Source organism: Bombina bombina, chromosome 6, assembly GCF_027579735.1.
Source record: "Bombina bombina isolate aBomBom1 chromosome 6, aBomBom1.pri, whole genome shotgun sequence".
In the NCBI taxonomy this organism is placed as follows: Eukaryota; Metazoa; Chordata; class Amphibia; order Anura; family Bombinatoridae; genus Bombina; species Bombina bombina.
The window spans coordinates 1,041,529,769-1,041,545,121 of record NC_069504.1 but is presented as its reverse complement, the minus strand read 5'-3'; positions in this window follow the sequence as shown (position 1 = coordinate 1,041,545,121).

Here is a 15,353-nt window from a genome sequence, read left to right as displayed (position 1 = left end):
ATCTGTATATATACAATACATATACATGTATATATTGAGATATATATATATATATATATATATATATAGATATAGATATACTGTATATATATATATATATATATATATATATATATAGGGAGTGCAGAATTATTAGGCAAATGAGTATTTTGACCACATCATCCTCTTTATGCATGTTGTCTTACTCCAAGCTGTATAGGCTCGAAAGCCTACTACCAATTAAGCATATTAGGTGATGTGCATCTCTGTAATGAGAAGGGGTGTGGTCTAATGACATCAACACCCTATATCAGGTGTGCATAATTATTAGGCAACTTCCTTTCCTTTGGCAAAATGGGTCAAAAGAAGGACTTGACAGGCTCAGAAAAGTCAAAAATAGTGAGATATCTTGCAGAGGGATGAAGCACTCTTAAAATTGCAAAGCTTCTGAAGCGTGATCATCGAACAATCAAGCGTTTCATTCAAAATAGTCAACAGGGTCGCAAGAAGCGTGTGGAAAAACCAAGGCGCAAAATAACTGCCCATGAACTGAGAAAAGTCAAGCGCGCAGCTGCTAGATGCCACTTGCCACCAGTTTGGCCATATTTCAGAGCTGCAACATCACTGGAGTGCCCAAAAGCACAAGGTGTGCAATACTCAGAGACATGGCCAAGGTAAGAAAGGCTGAAAGACGACCACCACTGAACAAGACACACAAGCTGAAACGTCAAGACTGGGCCAAGAAATATCTCAAGACTGATTTTTCTAAGGTTTTATGGACTGATGAAATGAGAGTGAGTCTTGATGGGCCAGATGGATGGGCCCGTGGCTGGATTGGTAAAGGGCAGAGAACTCCAGTCCGACTCAGACGCCAGCAAGGTGGAGGTGGAGTATTGGTTTGGGCTGGTATCATCAAAGATGAGCTTGTGGGGCCTTTTCGGGTTGAGGATGGAGTCAAGCTCAACTCCCGGTCCTACTGCCAGTTTCTGGAAGACACCTTCTTCAAGCAGTGGTACAGGAAGAAGTATGCATCCTTCAAGAAAAACATGATTTTCATGCAGGACAATGCTCCATCACACGCGTCCAAGTACTCCACAGCGTGGCTGGCAAGAAAGGGTATAAAAGAAGAAAATCTAATGACATGGCCTCCTTGTTCACCTGATCTGAACCCCATTGAGAACCTGTGGTCCATCATCAAATGTGAGATTTACAAGGAGGGAAAACAGTACACCTCTCTGAACAGTGTCTGGGATGCTGTGGTTGCTGCTGCACGCAATGTTGATGGTGAACAGATCAAAACACTGACAGAATCCATGGATGGCAGGTTTTTGAGTGTCCTTGCAAAGAAAGGTGGCTATATTGGTCACTGATTTGTTTTTGTTTTGTTTTTGAATGTCAGAAATGTATATTTGTGAATGTTGAGATGTTATATTGGTTTCACTGGTAAAAATAAATAATTGAAATGGGTATATATTTGTTTTTTGTTAAGTTGCCTAATAATTATGCACAGTAATAATCACCTGCACACACAAATATCCCCCTAAAATAGCTATAACTAAAAACAAACTAAAAACTACTTCCAAAACTATTCAGCTTTGATATTAATGAGTTTTTTGGGTTCATTGAGAACATGGTTGTTGTTCAATAATAAAATTAATCCTCAAAAATACAACTTGCCTAAAAATTCTACACTCCCTGTATGTATATATATATATATATATATATATATATATATATATATATATATATATATATATATATATATATATATATATATATACTGTATATATATATATATAGATATATAGATATAGATATACTGTATATATATATATATATATATATATATATATATATATATATATATATATATATATATATATATATATATATGAATAGAAATATATTTCTCCAACATTGGTGTGTCCGGTCCACGGCGTCATCCATAACTTGTGGGAATAAGAGATGAAAATAAACTTCTGACACTTCTCTACCAACCTCCTGGGATGAAAGGCAAAGCATGACTGGGGGATGAGGAAGTGGGAGGAGTATTTAAGCCTTTGGCTGGGTTGTCTTTGCCTCCTCCTGGTGGCCAGGTTCTTATTTCCCAAAAGTAATGAATGCAGCTGTGGACTCTTTCCATTTATGAAGAAAAACAGAATTTATGCTTACCTGATAAATTACTTTCTCCAACGGTGTGTCCGGTCCATGGCGTCATCCATAACTTGTGGGAATATTCTCTTCCCCAACAGGAAATGGCAAAGAGCACAGCAAAAGCTGTCCATATAGTCCCTCCTAGGCTCCGCCCACCCCAGTCATTCTCTTTGCCGCTGAACAAGCAGCATCTCCACGGAGATGGTGAAGAGTATGTGGCAATAATAGATTCTTTAGAAATGAAGATTTTCCTGACAGATGTCAGAAAGTCAAAACTTCTAAACGCTTGTCAAGTTCTTCACTCTGTTCCACGACCTTCCATAGCTCAGTGCATGGAAGTAGTAGGGTTGATGGTTGCAGCAATGGACATAGTTCCTTTTGCGCGAATTCATCTAAGACCATTACAACTGTGCATGCTGAAACAGTGGAATGGGGACTATACAGACTTGTCTCCAGTGATTCAAGTAGATCAGAAGAACAGAGACTCACTCTGTTGGTGGCTAACCCAGGATCACCTGTCCCAGGGAATGAGCTTCCGCAGACCAGAGTGGGTCATCGTCATGACCGACGCCAGTCTAGTGGGCTGGGGCGTGGTCTGGAACTCCCTGAAGGCTCAGGGTCTATGGTCTCGGGAAGAGTCTCTTCTCCCGATAAACATTCTGGAACTGAGAGCGATATTCAATACTCTCAGGGCTTGGCCTCAACTAGCAAAGGCCAGATTCATAAGATTCCAATCAGACAACATGACGACTGTTGCTTACATCAACCATCAGGGGGGAACAAGGAGTTCCCTGGCGATGAGAGAAGTGACCAAAATCATAAAATGGGCGGAGGATCACTCCTGCCACCTATCTGCGATCCACATCCCAGGAGTGGAAAACTGGGAAGCGGACTATCTGAGTCGTCAGACATTCCATCCGGGGGAGTGGGAACTCCACCCGGAGATATTTGCCCAGTTGACTCAATTATGGGGCATTCCAGACATGGATCTGATGGCGCCTCGTCAGAACTTCAAGGTTCCTTGCTACGGGTCCAGATCCAGGGATCCCAAGGCGACTCTAGTGGATGCATTAGTAGCGCCTTGGGCCTTCAACCTAGCTTATGTGTTTCCACCGTTTCCTCTCATTCCCAGGCTGGTAGCCAGGATCAAACAGGAGAGGGCCTCGGTGATCTTGATAACTCCTGCGTGGCCACGCAGGACTTGGTATGCAGACCTGGTGAATATGTCATCGGCTCCACCATGGAAGCTACCTTTCAGACAGGATCTTCTAGTACAGGGTCCATTCGAACATCCAAATCTAGTTTCCCTCCAGCTGACGGCTTGGAAATTGAACGCTTGATTTTATCTAAGCGTGGGTTTTCGGATTCTGTGATAGATACTCTGGTACAAGCCAGAAAACCTGTAACTAGAAAAATTTACCATAAAATATGGAAAAGATATATCTGTTGGTGTGAATCCAAGGGATTCTCATGGAGTAAGATCAAAATTCCTAGGATCCTTTCTTTTCTTCAAGAAGGTTTGGATAAGGGATTATCAGCGAGTTCTCTAAAGGGACAGATTTCTGCTTTATCTGTCTTGTTACACAAACGACTGGCAGCTGTGCCAGATGTTCAAGCTTTTGTTCAGGCTTTGGTACAGACCTTTGACTCCTCCCTGGTGTCTGAATTTAGTTCTTTCAGTTCTTCAAGGGGTTCCGTTTGAACCTCTACATTCCATAGATATCAAGATGTTATCTTGGAAAGTTCTGTTTTTGGTTGCTATTTCTTCTGCTAGAAGAGTTTCTGAGTTATCTGCTCTGCAGTGTAATCCGCCCTATCTGGTGTTCCATTCAGATAAGGTTGTTTTGCGTACTAAACCTGGTTTCCTTCCAAAGGTTGTTTCCAACAAGAATATTAACCAGGAAATAGTTGTGCCTTCTTTGTGTCCGAATCCAGTTTCAAAGAAGGAACGTTTGTTACACAATTTAGATGTAGTTCGTGCTTTAAAGTTCCATTTAGAAGCAACAAAGGATTTCAGACAAACATCTTCTCTGTTTGTTGTTTATTCTGGCAAGAGGAGAGGTCAAAAAGCTACTGCTACCTCTCTTTCCTTTTGGCTGAAAAGCATCATCCGATTGGCTTATGAGACTGCCGGACGGCAGCCTCCCGAATGCATCACAGCTCACTCAACTAGGGCTGTGGCTTCCACATGGGCCTTCAAGAACGAGGCTTCTGTTGATCAGATATGTAAGGCAGCGACTTGGTCTTCCCTGCACACTTTTGCCAAATTCTACAAATTTGATACTTTTGCTTCTTCGGAGGCTATTTTTGGGAGAAAGGTTTTGCAAGCCGTGGTGCCTTCCGTTTAGGTAACCTGATTGGCTCCCTCCCTTCATCCGTGTCCTAAAGCTTTGGTATTGGTTCCCACAAGTTATGGATGACGCCGTGGACCGGACACACCAATGTTGGAGAAAACAGAATTTATGCTTACCTGATAAATTACTTTCTCCAACGGTGTGTCCGGTCCACGGCCCGCCCTGGTTTTTTAATCAGGTTTGATTAATTTCTTTCTTTAACTACAGTCACCACGGCACCCTATGGTTTCTCCTGTTTTTCTCCTGTCCGTCGGTCGAATGACTGGGGTGGGCGGAGCCTAGGAGGGACTATATGGACAGCTTTTGCTGTGCTCTTTGCCATTTCCTGTTGGGGAAGAGAATATTCCCACAAGTTATGGATGACGCCGTGGACCGGACACACCGTTGGAGAAAGTAATTTATCAGGTAAGCATAAATTCTGTTTTTCTTCATAAATGGAAAGAGTCCACAGCTGCATTCATTACTTTTGGGAAATAAGAACCTGGCCACCAGGAGGAGGCAAAGACAACCCAGCCAAAGGCTTAAATACTCCTCCCACTTCCTCATCCCCCAGTCATTCTTTGCCTTTCGTCCCAGGAGGTTGGTAGAGAAGTGTCAGAAGTTTATTTTCATCTCTTATGGAGGGTAGTTCTCTTTGACATGGGACGGGAGTTTTGAGTAATCTTGTCAGTCTCTCAGTGAGGGCTTGGATGAAAGTTAGAGCCCGGAGATGCAGTAAGAGTCTTTCTGCGAAACCATCCCGACTCATTTTAACAATTCCACAAGCAATCGGTGTTGTCGAACTTCGCTTCGCTGCCTGCTTTCTTCTCTAAAGTCCATGGCGGAGGCGAGGCTACTATTCGTTACACTTGAAGGGCCGTGTTCCTGTTCCACGGCGTAGATTCCGGTAAGATCGTTTCATTTTACTTCTTCATGATTGTACTGTAACTCATTTGTTCCTACAAACTCACATGAAATACAGGGTCTCAGTGGGACTCCTTTAGTATCTTGGAATCAAGGGTTAATATCTCCTGAGGGGGATTATTGAACAGGGTTTTTTTTTAATGATGTTTGTTATGTGATTCAATCTGCTTATGTGTAGTGTTAACTGGGCTCGTGGCTTTTTGGAACATAATGGCCTTTGGAAGTGACGCGACCTTGCGGTTGGGCGCTCTTTTTTGGCCTGTACGGTTCACCTTGTGACCGGGCCTGTTTACGTTCTGGTCTCCCATTTCCGCATTCCTGACTGTGTGGCGACGGAGAATTCTAGTGTCTGGTTCATAGGAGGTGGTGAGTGCCCCAGCCATTATGGGTGTCAGGTGCCGTTTACATTTTTTTATATATAGTCCATTTTTTTTTTGTATCCTTTATCCAGTTATGGAGGATGCTGATGTTGAGATTGTTCAACTTTCTGATTCAGATTCTTCATCCTGTGCATGTTCTTTAGGCCGTCCTAGAGCGCCTTGTTCCTCGGGCTCGGGGATTCAAGGGACTGCTGAGCCATCCGCCTCGGGGGGCCCTGTCCTACAGGAGGCGAGTTCCCTACCGCTCCCTACTACTACTACACATGCGGGTAACCCAGGTTACGTTTTTTTCTTCCTCAGAGGGTGGATTGTCCCCCCCCCCCCGGAGGTTGTGGCACGTTTTGGCTTTTACATACTTTTTGCGCTTGCTCGTCTACAAGGTCCAAATGTTTATTTGCGATTGTGCTCATGCCCAATTGCCCCTGGTCTCTCGGCCACAGGAGAGCATTTACAGTTCCCTGCGGGTGTAGCTATTCCTGAGTGTTGTGCCTTTCGTTACAGGCTGGCTCGCCTTCCTGTCCTACTCAGACACGTTTTTGAGCTGTTTGGAGACCCTATACTTCTCGGCTATGGAACTCATCAGTCTCCTCCTTTGAATGGCTCACCTCGTAATACATGGGGGGATGCCGTAATCTCCTTTAAGTCTTGTTATCGAGATCCTTCCTAGTTTTGTTGGAGGAACAGGGTTTCCGCTAGGTTGGTCCTGCGGATCTTTCTGTTCTTCTTGGGCATTAACCCTCAGGTTGCCTGTTATTTTATTTTATCCAGTTAGGATGAATTTTCTTTTTCATACTATGTTTCCTGCGGGAACTTTCTCTGGGATCGATAATCTTCTACTAAAGTTGTTCGGGACACGTTAGTCCCATGTTTGTCTATTTTTTGTTCTTCCTACCTCTCTGAGGGTGGATTTAGCCAGCTTGGCATTTATGATCCTGGTTGCAGGCTGGTCCTGCTTGGGTTCAGAGCTTCTGTCTTTCAGCTTATTTAGACACATGGTGTCTATTATACCATGCTGGTCAGATTGGGGTGCCGAGTGCTCTCTATATTATTTATGCTTCTTGTTATTTGTTTTACAAGTTTCAGCTAAGCATTCTCAAGAGGACTTGCGGGTCCGTGCAGCTCTCGGGATTGTTTCAGTCCTTAAATAGCTGTTTCTCTGGTGACTGGGTCAGTGAATTTTGCTGCATCACTCTCTGTTGCTTCCGATACCCTCGGAACCTACAGTATTCCTTCCCACGTGGTGGGAAGGTTAGAGGGTTTAGTGCCTCTTTCCTCTGGTCGTTCGGTGTTGCCTTAGGAGGCCCTGGAATTTGTCCTTTTGGGACTTGTTCCTTTAGTGGTTCTCTTCTTCATTGAGAATTTCTTGGACTCTGTCCATTATCCTTGTGGATTGGGTCTCCTTCGGGTTCCTTGGATTCCCTTCGGGAGTTAGGTGTTCCTTTTTCGGGATATTAGACTGTGAGGTCTATTTGGACTCTGCATTGGTTTTCCACTCACGTGGTTCAGGTGTTGCCATCCAGGTGGCATCCAAACCCATGTTTTACTGTCCTTTGACTTCGAATCTGAGGTGATGTAGAGGCTTGCTGTTGCTCTATTCAGGTGACTTGCCCTCTCTGTTCCCCTTGTGTCTGGAGCTCGGTTAGATCCCCGGCGAGTTCTACTCAGCCGTTCCTCCTTTCGAGGTTGATAAAATGAGCAGAGCCTTGTGTCCCTTAAGGGGGATTAGCCACACTTTTCAAGCACAATCATGTTAATGTTGCTTGGATGCCCGTTAGCTCTAGTGCCCTTTTATGGCCTTGGGAGGCCTTGGCTCTTTGGAGTGTTGGGCTCCTGCAAGGGGTGGTCTCTTACCTTTGGGTCAGGCCTTGCAAGGGCTTCTTGCTCTTGTTATCCAGGTTATTCTGGATTTTTCCCTGGGAGGTCTGTTTTTTTATATCCAGCTAGGGATTTATGTTCCTGGGAGCTTGTTTAATCTAAACATTTGTGGGGCCCAGGCTTCCTGTCCTGATCTTTTGGTTGTCGAGGGTTTTACTCTTTGTGGACCCCGCTATGGGATGTTTCCGGACCCTATGATCCTAGGACTGGCCGGGGGGTTCCAGTTTCTGTGGAACTTGGGCTTAGCCCTTGTTCTGGCTGTTCTGCTGGTTCCACATTGAGACTTTAGTTGGGTGGTTTTGCTAGATCTCCTTGGGTCTAACACCTGCTCGAATGTGTCTAGGTTGAAGTTGCTGTGTCCATTCTTCCGCACTTTTGGGGGCCAGTCTTGGGGTTCCTTTCGGTTCCCTTGCTTTCAGATCTGCCGTTGCTTGGGCTGGTCCGGCTAGGTGTAGGATCTGAGATCTGTTGTTCATCCTCAGGTCTTGGGGGTATCAGTGGACCTTTTTTTAGAGGTTCTGTGCCTCTCCCCCTTTGAGATCTGTGTGTAGGCTTGGTGGCCTGGATTGCCTGGAGTGTGTCTTCTGTCTTGGAGGTTGGGCAATCTGCTATTTTGTTTGGCTGCTTTTTCCTTGCGGATAGTGTTTTCTCCATGTCTTCCTACAGATGGCATCATGTTACTGGACTCAGATGTCTAATTTTCTGAGTTTGCTACTTGTAATTTTTCTCAGTTTCTGAGTTCTGACGTTTTGAGGACTTTGTCTTCAGCTGTCTTTTTCGGTGCTCTTGCACGATGTTGGTTAGATATTTCTTCTTCTTGATGATGCCGGTTGCCCCTTGTGGGTTGGGCGTTGTCTCCCCTTGTTCTCGGGATCCATTCAGGTCTCTGTGGACTTGGCCTTCCTTTGAAGGGGGTTTTTCCTTTATGGATTTTGCTGTACTTTTTGGGTATCCCTTTGGCCTACCCTTGTCCTCTCCCTTTTGGGGATTTTGTACTGTACTAGTAAGGATTGTGTGGGGACCGACTGCTGGGTGACGGTTCTCCTGGAGGAGTGTTGTCTCAGTGAGTCTGCTTGCGGTCTCTAATTAGGCTTTCGGACTATCTGTGGGTCAGTGTCCTTGGGGCCTTTTCCTTCTAGTTTTTTTGCCCGTCTCCGAGGAAGCGGGGTTTGGTTGGGTTGTTTTTTTTTTCAGGCCTGGTGCCCTCAGAATGGGCCGCCTAATGTACCCTCCCGTTTTTGCATTCAGTGTCCTCTATAGCTTGGGTGTTGTTTTCTCAAAAGTAATGAATGCAACTGAGGACTCTTTCCATTTATGAAGAAAAACTTACCTGATAAATTTTTCTTCATATGGAAAGAGTCACAGCTCCCCACCCGTATTTTTTCTGTGGGGCGTCTCCTATTTTTTAATCTTCTGGCACCTTTTCACCCTGGTATTTCTTCTACTGTTCCTTTTTCCTCTGCAGAATGACTGGGGTATGAGGGAAGTGGGAGGAGTATTTAAGCCTTTGGCTGGGGTGTCTTTGCCTCCTCCTAATGGCCAGGTTCTTATTTCCCAAAAGAAAAGAATGCAGCTGTGGACTCTTTCCATCTGAAGAAAAGAAAATTATCAGGTAAGCATAATTTAAGTTTTTACAAAAAACAATAATTATATATATAATATTTTAAAATAAAAAGAACATTTTCTTCTATGTGAAGATCATTAGAATGTAAAATATTCATAACTACTTTCAGGTTTAGCGCAGTTGGTCTAACAGGGTGTCGCAATAGTGTGCAAGAGATTTTTTTTTATTTACACAGCTCCATTGAAGTCTTTGGAAGAAGAAGTTAACACAGTAGTGATATCCGAAGTCCTGAAGTTAGTGTACATTGGACTTTCTCTTGTGTGCTTTTTACTTTCAACTTGTAATACTCGAGCAAAAGATTTAGTTAGTGCACCACTTGTAACCTGGCCCATTGTTGGATTAATCTATTTAAAAGGACAGTAAATGTAAAAAATAATGTTACATAATTCTGCACATAGCAACTTTAAAAATCAAAAGATTTGATAGATTTTAGCCCTCAAAGTTGCACTTACCTGGTCTCCTCTCCAGGCTCTTCTGATCATGTATTCTTTTTCAAAAGCGGTTCGCGGGCGAGATGTCTAATCACAGCGCACCCGAAAGCGCTATTGAACTAAATGTAGCGTGCTTCCACTCTGGTCTGGTAGCGGGAGCAAGCTACAGTTAGTTTAATAGCGCTATTGGGTGTGCTGTGATTAGACAGTGCACCTGTGAAACGCTTTTGAAAATGAAGACATTATCAGAAGAGCCTGGAGAGGAGACCAGGTAAGTTTAACATTGGGGGCTAAAATCTATCAAATCTTTTTTAAAGCTGTCGCTAAGATAATGTTACATAATTCTGAACTATGTTCAGAATTATATAATTTTTTTTACATTTACTGTCCCTTTAAAAATAAGAAATATTTAAAAAATGTCCTACTGGTGCTACAGCCAATCAGAGACCACAGTGCCAGAATGGTTATTGTAAATGGCTGTGTACTATGAGAGAGACATTGTTCATGCTCTCCCCAGAGGCAACAAACACTCGGGAACTCATTTATAATAGTGGCTTGGACACTATAGCCTCTCATTGGCTGCAGTATCCACAATCCATTTTAAAAAATAAAAAGCAATAAGACCTGTGGAATTCTTGAAGTGTAAGATAAGTTTAATTTAAAATATTCATGAATGATATACGACCTATGCTGCAGTCATCCTAGGGACATTGAAGCAGTGCATTACAGTTAATGTATCACGTTACTTAATAGCAATATAGGGACCGTGCAAACTAACACGCCAATTACAAGTTGAAAGTAAAAGGTTGCGCTCAAGTTCAAACAGAAACTGCACTAGTAGAATTAGAGTGACTGGAGACCTAGCGTAAACTGCAAGGGTAAAAAACGTGTGTGAGTGTGTGTATATATATATATATTCATATGTGTATGTATGTATATATATATATATATATATATATATATATGTGTGTGTGTGTGTCAATGTGTATTTATTTGGTTATATATTTAAATATATTATATTATATACACATATAAACACATATATACACATGTATAGACACATATATACACTTTTGATCCCTTTCCAGTCAACTACCTTTAAACATGCAATATAATATTTAAGCAATTTTGTGTTTTGAATAGACAAACTTTACATTCCAGTGTTCTTGGAAAATGTTCTTTAAGTTTTTAAATAGGTATCTCTCTCTCTCTCTCTCTCTGTATATATATATCTATATATATATTTATATATATATATTTTTTTTATTTTTTTTTTTTTTTTTAAATAAGAAAATTGGAATGTAAAGTATTTCTTACTCACTTCAAATTTAGTTCTGTTGGTCTGATGTGATATTGGGTAAGCGTGTCCCATAGAAGTCTATGGGGAGAAAAAGTTAGAGCAGTCACAATATCTAAAGTCCTAAAACTACCGCGACTGATCTTTTGCTCGATCGCTAACTTTTTACTTTCAACTTCTAATACGTGCACAAACACAGCCGCGTTAAAATTTTACTTTGAGCACCACTTGTAATCTCGCATCTGTAAAATGAAATTGACACGTTGACCCTGCAATATGCTACACAGTAATTGCTTAGATAAGAAAACAATCTCATTTAAATCTGGCCACAGAAAAGGAGACCAGGAACAACAATTCTGGTACTTGTAACGTATTTATTCCTAAAACTATGTTAAATAATTTTTGTGTACAAAGATTCTTTGCAATTAATTCCTAATTGCTAATATATGCAATGCAAATATGAAAAATGACTTGAATGCCTCTTTTATTAAACTGCCTCTAAAATCACCTTGTGTGTCAGTGTGCCACCCAACAGCCAGTGCGCCCTCTCTCAGACATTTAGCTCTGCCTGGGTAATGTCTGTAGCAACTCCTGGGGCACTCCTTATTCTGTCTCTTTCAGTTTAGTGTGAAGCCAAAACAACATCTACAAACAGTGTCACAATAATAAACTGGTGATGCAGTGCGACTTACACAGTGGGACACAAAGCAACATTACCCCACAAGTGGCAAACTGAAAACCCACTCACCATTGCATGTACCGCCAAGTGTGACATCAGAACCACAGCACCACTTACCATTAGAATTTGACATAAGATATATCACTGGCACCATCTTTACATTGCTACAATGTGAACCCAGAACTACATCTCAACACAATTCCACAACATTACGGCAAAGACCCATCAAAGAGAACTATAATATACCACCATGATCATTTCTTAAAATATAACCACAACCAGCAGCGTAACTACCACTGGTGCAGCATGTGCAGTGGCACCGGGGACCCATAGCAGTGAGTCTACACATACCGTCGCATGTGCAGAAAGTGTACTTTCCTAATACAGGGAAGCATTTTATTAGTGCAGGTTCTATCTATCATCAAAGTCATAATACAGAACATCATGTGTATTATTATTATTGCTTATTACTGAGTTACCTTTTGGGGCCCAAAAACATTTTGTACCAGGGTCCTCTGTTGAGTAGGTCCCCTACTGACCATAACCTAGTCCCACAAACACAGTGCCACAACAGGATACCACAGCCACATGTACACACAATGCAGACTCCCTGCACTCCCCTGGTACTTATTTATATGTTATCATGCACACAAATATTGCATCTATCACATGATATCACCTTCGTGTTACAGTTCCCTCCCTCCCCCAAGTTAATAGTGTGCCCACATGTAACACAATGAGAGTACACTTAAAGTAATTGAGTAAGAGTCAGGTGACACAAGAATTTCATATAATATCCATGCCCTGGGAACAGACATCTGATCCGCTCGGTCACACAGGAGCCTGGCTTCATACCTCTCCTTTCATTAGCACAATGACACCAGCACATGAATCTATAGCAAGTCCCCAGAGGCTACTACTAATAATATCCAGCTTAGGGCTCAGATTCAGGAAGGTGTCATTTAAATTAAACTGGGTAACGTGGTTCTAGAACAGTTGATTTTAAGAATCACGACATTCAGCCTTTTTTGATGCATTTTGTGCTGGTGTTATTTTTTCCCCAGAAAATCTTCTAATTGAGAATAAAATGTAACATTTTTTATTTTTTCAGTTGTGAGTTTTAATCTGGTGTAAATGTGTTTTTAGTGCTGTACAGTGAATCTAAATGTTATGACCCTATCCTCCAATAATCCTATTTCATCATTTTAGTTATAATTACTATTTACCATTTATTAAATCTACAATTGTTAATTATGCTTTAAAGCTTTTGAGTACGCACATTTAAAAAAAAAAATAATAATAATAATTATGGTTTACACAAGCTAAGGCTTAATCTATAAGGGTGTTTAATGGCACTTAACTGTTGTTACATAATAGAAAAGTGTTATTTTACACCCATACAAGCTTTTAGTATAGAACAAAATCCTGTTTAGCACCAGACAAAAGATGTGTAAAAGAATATTTGTGGTTCCATTTTTTGTCTTTGTGAAAATGTTATGTGAATTGCACAATTTAAAATTTTCATTGTAAAAAAAATCAGGATAAGTAAAAAAAAAAAAACCCAGTTCAACTAACCATATTTAAATATCCAAAACGTTAAAAATCAGAAAAAGCATTGGATAGTGTAGGGCAGGAGATTTGTTATTGACAAAATATAAAGGGCTAGATTACAACGACTGCGCTAGGGTTTTCGTGATCGTTTGCACGCAGGTTAAATTGTGCTCATATTACAAGTTGAACATGATCGCATTAGCGCAATCGCGACTTACGCTAACATTATTACTGCGATCTCAGAGCTCTGGTTAACTGTTTTTCGCAAATTAAAAAGGTTGCACAAAACACATCAAAAATACATTACAAAGTATAGTTACACTCATAACACTGTCTACTAAAAATTATTTACAAAAAATATCTCACAAAATGTTATAAGGGCTCAAAGATATGAGATCTCAGGTATTAGAAAGAAAAAAAAGCAGGCAAATGACTTTAACATTGAGATACATGCTTATACATCTTTGAAGATGTATATGTATGTTTATATATATATATTTATATACAGTATATATATATATATGTATTCATATGTATTTATGTATTTATATATGTATAAATGTATTTACAGACATATATACACATATATACACATAAATACATATTTAAACTTGTCAAATCACAATCAAATAAACAATAAAAACAAAAGACAATGTGATGGTGCACAAAAGGATATACAGTATTAAGTCCCAAATGTAGCTGGTATTGCTGTGGGTCTGGAGGATACCTCAGGAAAAGGGAAAAATATATATATATAGTGAAGTCCTGCAAGAACCACTGCAATTACAGACCGTATAGACAGAATGGGGCATACAGTATTTATCAACCTCCGTACGGAGCTTGATGCCCCTTGTTTCCGGTGAGCATTCAGGCTCGCCAGAAACAGAAGTTATGAAGAAGTTATGAAGCAGCGGTCTAAAGACCGCTGCTCCATAACTTGTCCGCCTGCTCTGAGGCGGCGGACAGAAATCAACACGATTGAATATGATCGGGTTGATTGACACTGCTGGTGCAATGATAAATGCCGACGGCGTATGCTGTCGGCATTTATCGATGTGCAGCGGACATGATACGCTACATTGTATCATGACCGCTCGCGCATTGGTAAATATACCCCTATATCTGTTTGGTCACCAAGTAACCGCACCAAACAGATATTGTGACTATACGGTCTGTAATTGCGGTGGTTCTTGCATTGGCGCATTCTCATATATCTTGCCTGGTGACTTCACTTGTTTTTATTCAATACAATTGTTAATTTGTATCCAGTTCTGAGCTTCTATTTGGAGTTTAAATCTATGTCCACGCCTCCATTGGGAGTTTGAATCCTTGTCTCCATACGGAGTCTTCCTGTGCCTTTACATCTTGAGCTTGATTTTGAAGCTCTAGAGCATGTGAGTACCCTCTTCCACTTGCTCTTACCTGTTAAGTGTTCACAGGACTTCACTATATATATTTTTTCCCTTTTCCTGCAGTATCTTCCGGACCCACAGCAATACCAGCTACATCTGGGAGTCGGACTCAATATATCCTTTTGTGCACCGTCACATTGTCTTTTGTTTTTAACATAAATACATATGTACTCATATATAGACATCTATAGAAGTTCTTTGGAGCCCTTTTCAATTAAGTAGATGAAAACATATAAAACCATATTTCTGCAATATTCAATTTTAATAAAGTGTTATAGTGTATTTTTACTGTCAATATTTCACATTCCAATGTTATGCACATAGCAAAATATGTTCTATGTATTTTTAAATAGATATTCCTATATACAGTATATCTGTATATATGTATACCTATATCTAATCATCTATGTATATAGGTATAAATATATGTTACCAAAATACCATCAGCTATATATATACACGGTATATATATAAATATATATATATATATATATATATATATATATATATATATATATATACTGTATATATAAATATTTATTTTTTAATAAATCGAACATATTCTGAAATGTACAGAACATTGGAATGTGAAAAATTCATATTTTCATGTCGGGTTAGCGAGCAAGTCGGTTGTTAGGGTTTCTTCAACTTTTTTTCTCCATTGACTTTTATCGGAGAAGAGTCTATCTTTTGTGCGGCAGTCTAATTGCACTA